Source organism: Oratosquilla oratoria, unplaced genomic scaffold (genome assembly GCF_046742065.1).
Source record: "Oratosquilla oratoria isolate Oo_2021 unplaced genomic scaffold, ASM4674206v1 SCAFFOLD156, whole genome shotgun sequence".
In the NCBI taxonomy this organism is placed as follows: Eukaryota; Metazoa; Arthropoda; class Malacostraca; order Stomatopoda; family Squillidae; genus Oratosquilla; species Oratosquilla oratoria.
The window spans coordinates 187,501-192,324 of NW_027467511.1; positions in this window are offsets into that span (position 1 = coordinate 187,501).

A 4,824-nucleotide genomic window follows, 5' to 3' on the forward strand; every position below is an offset into this window, starting at 1 on the left:
CCTCCCCCGCTCCCCTTCGCGCTTTCGTGATATATTCACATTATCAAGAAATACAGAAAATTGAGTACAAACAAGTTAAGATACAGAGTATAAATAGGAACAAGTGGGACATTTACCCCCCTCTCCGAAGCGTGAAACCTCAGGTTGGGTACCTCGGCGAGGTCGTGAAAACAGAGAAATTTTGTCACATTAACTTTTGAAATATGTATTATTTATATCATTGAAAATATATGGGTCTAATTTATATAATCCTAAACTATTATTAACATGATGGTTATAATTGCATTTGATGATTCCTGACTCTATGATATTTCTTTCTGTTATATTTTTACACTACAATTTTTGATGCATTTTTCAAGTCAATAGGATGGGCAAAGTTGCGAACATGTTTAAAAAAAGGGCACTATTGTTCTTTTTAATACTGTTCTTATGTTGTTCTATTCTAACCCCAAATTGTTTTCCTGTTTGACATACATAACATTTATCACATTTACTACAAGGTATTTTGTATATACAGCCTATTGAGTTATCAGGAGAATTGTTTATGAGAAAAAATTTTAGGGTTGAATTTTTTTAAGGCTACATTTACATTGAAATTCTTAAGTATAGTGGGGACCTCTACAAGATTTTCATTAAAGGGAAGCACTAGTAATTTTTTCTTTCAAATTTCCTTTTAGCCTGTTTTAAATATTTGTCCAAAAAGAATTTGGGATATCTTAACTATGTTCCGATGCTAGCTCTCAAATGCACTTTAAAAAATATAGACAGACTTATATGAATACACACACACACACACACACAAGCATGGGCTTGCGTGTGTACAAACTTTAATGACACTTTTATTTGTCTCATTACGTCACATTATGGGCTTGAGTGTGTCCCACTTTGGGCTACAGTGTGTCTTATTTTGGGCTTTATTACGTCTTTTTAATGGGTTTACGGACTACTCTTTTTTTTTGGTTCGCAACAGGCCTTGATTGTCTTCAGCAACCGAGAGAACCACCATTTCTTTCTGATTCCCTCAAGAAGCCTCAGGCACCGCTTTATGAGGCACTGTCTGTGGCGGCCCTCGGAGTGACGGAGCGTTCCTTGTAGCTTTCTGTGCCTGGTACATGCCCCGGACGCACTCACGTCAAAGATGAGGCAAACCCGTGTGCGTTTCTCGCTGTGTAGGTTTTACTGCCAGTGAACAGTTGCCAGATGTCGCTAGCCATTTATAGATTCGTCCTGTTTTCAAAAAAGGATGTGTTTGTTGGATAATCATTTCACTTTGTGTTAAATTAGTAATTAACAATTAGATTCTATAGGTAACGTTTATTCTAGTTCTAGTTAGGTATATAATTTCAAATATGATAATGATGCCATAAGATAGCGCTGTGCAGGAATTTGCAAATAGAAGTACGTGTATCTGAAAAAGATATAGTCACGTGCTGGGAGGTTTGTACGATGCATTGCATGTAGCTAGATAATGTAGGCCCTTGTGGACACTTAGTTGTAAGCCGAGGTATTTAATATATACTATAATAAGGAGCAATGTGCCTCTGTGTATACTTCTTTCTGTGTGTGGTTGTGTACGTAATGTCTGACAAATAAGATACGCCGGAAAAACGATCTTCTAGAAAAAATGAAGATGAAAATAGTGTGATTCAAAACTTAAACATTAAAAAAGACTAGGTAATAAAATCCTTATATGTCATTTGACAGTGACTTGGATGCGCTTTTGGTTTAAAATATAACAATTGAAAATGTTATATCAAAAGTAATCGCCTAAGCAACGAAATAATAAATTTATTTCGAAAAAATGTGCATTTTAAATAGTTAAAGGAGATCGAAATCGAATAACACGCAAATGAAATTACTGTAATAGCAAGCTATAAATGATGGAATTATTTGGAAGTTAAGAGAAATCAGAATCCCGTGATTTTCAGGGGCGTTTACATTAGTATTTCATAATCTTCCGAAATAATAAATAAAAATGTAGCTGTATTCTAAAATAAAGGCAATTACCTAGAGAACATATATTTGAATGCCTCATGCTAAATTGTTTTCATTAATTATTAGTTAGTATTTATTTGTGATTGATTTGAAATAAGTTAGGTATAGGTATAGTAATATGGAAACATCAATGTATTTTAGCATTTGGTACATTTTTTAAAATGTTTAAGGCTAAATTCCTTTTCCTTTTTGTTATCTTGTCTTTCAGTAAGGCAGCTTTGCCTCTTGGTTGGCCAAACTGACGCCTAGCAATGGTCGTTGGCTGATAAGGAATTTTTCTCTTTGCCGCCCCCGATGCCTTAAAAATAGTGCAGCCTGCAGTCCGAAGGAAAGTAGTAACCTGCGCAGGATTTCTGCAGGCTTTCAGCCTCTGTTCAAATACCGCAAAGGAGCTGAGCATGCAGGTGCTTTTAGTTCTTTTTAATTCTCTATTGATCATGCTTGTGAACTCATCAATGCTGGTGTCAATTGATTGATTTTCATTTGTTGTCTCTGCGGAGGTCTCGATAACGACAGCTACATCTCCTTGCTCATCGTCACATGCAGCTGGTTCTTTATTACCATGAGATACTGCATTAACAGGTGTATCAGCAAATAAGCCATCGAAAAAATTCGATGTCGGCATCGGTTTGTCGCCGTATATCACCTTATACAAGACTTCTTTTTCAGCAACAGTGCAGGCGTATAGTTGTGGAAGGCGAACTGCGCTGTACTGCGACGCTGCTAATTGATGTTTGCAAACGCTTCCTGTGTTTCCACAGAGGCAGCTGCACATGCCGATTGAGAGGTCCACATTGTAACAAATGCCCTCTTGTGAAGCTGACTTAACCGTATAAACTGTTCCTCCAGCATGAGTGACAGCGCACATTGGAATGGTGCTGGTGGAAGGTTTGCAAGAACTGTCCTCTTTGAGGAGGACATCTGACAACCGTAGACGAAGATAATTGTTGTAAACGTCAGCCATTACCAACAGCAGCTGTGCACCGTTGTGTGCCTTGTTCCTGTACACAATTAGGAAATAATAATTACAATTATGAATTTGTTAATTACAAGAATTCCTATTATTAAAAATTTACATTAAAATTACGCTCAAATCTAAGGCTAAAGTAAGTGGGTTGCATACATCAAACATCAAAAATCAAGTATTTAACCCCTACCATACGGTGCCGCACACGTAGGCGTCATGAGGAGCAAGTGGATTAGCGACGCTGCCATATCGGAGTCTTGATTATATTTATTGTAGTCGCCCCTGTGTTTTTACATTCTCCCTAATCTGCTCTTAATCCCATTCTGTGGTTTTCAAAATTCACGGGTGAAAGAGAGAACAATCGATATAAGCGGTGACTATATTTTATGATGCGAGTATTATTACGACACGTCGTACGGCTGGCAGCTAATGCTGCCCGCGAGATTTAAGTCCCGTAGTGAAGTGGAGTTGCTGCAATCCAAAATCAGGAGTAAAATTTAATAGGTATAAAACGCCAAGGTTTAAACCAAAAGCGCATCCAAGTCACTGTCAAATGACATATAAGGATTTTATTACCTAGTCTTTTTTAATGTTTAAGTTTTGAATCACACTATTTTCATCTTCACTTTTTCTAGAAGATCGTTTTTTCTGGCGTATCTTATTTGTCAGACATTACGTACACAACCACACACAGAAAGAAGTATACACAGAGGCACATTGCTCCTTATTATAGTATATATTAAATACCTCGGCTTACAACTAAGTGTCCACAAGGGCCTACATTATCTAGCTACATGCAATGCATCGTACCAACCTCCCAGCACGTGACTATATCTTTTTCAGATACACGTACTTCTATTTGCAAATTCCTGCACAGCGCTATCTTATGGCATCATTATCATATTTGAAATTATATACCTAACTAGAACTAGAATAAACGTTACCTACAGAGTCTAATTGTTAATTACTAATTTAACACAAAGTGAAATGATTATCCAACAAACACATCCTTTTTTGAAAACAGGACGAATCTATAAATGGCTAGCGACATCTGGCAACTGTTCACTGGCAGTAAAACCTACACAGCGAGAAACGCACACGGGTTTGCCTCATCTTTGACGTGAGTGCTACCCGGAGGGAGCGGGTGAGGGGAGGGAGAAAAATTGGCTTTGATATAGTTAGGGTGAGAGAAATAGGGAGGGAAGGACGAGCTTTTCTATCTTTTCATATATACATATGTTTTCTTTCCTTTTTTCAGAGAAAATCGCAGTAAAGGAACAAGGAGAGAACAGAGGGGGAGGGAGGGAGGAGGAGGGGGAAGAAGGTTTGTAGGTATTTCCTTCCGAGATACTACAAGGGGATATAATATTTGACGACGTACGTGCAGTGGCGGTCTTGCTTCCAGGCGAATCTCCACTTTCCGACGCTGTAATATTGTGGGAAGATATCCTCATCATCTCTCTCAACCACCTCCACCTCCATAATCCACCTCCTCCTCAACATCTACACGTGACTCCTACCTGCCAATCACGGAGGATGTCATGACAGGCGTATCAAATGTACCCTAAAAGTATGTATATATGTATATATATATATATATATATATATATATATATATATATATATATATATATATATATATGTGTGTGTATGTATGTATGTGTGTGTGTGTGTGTGTGTGTGTGTGTGTGTGTGTGTGTGTGTGTATTTCTTTCTTTAGTTTGATTTCAAGGTGTGTTATGATAACAGCATTAGAAACAAAAATAACTGTGTTTCGTATGTTCTCAGAGAAGAAATATTAATTGGAAATTTATGAGAAAAAAAAACAAGAAATTGTACCTGGTAACATGTGTAAAAGTCGT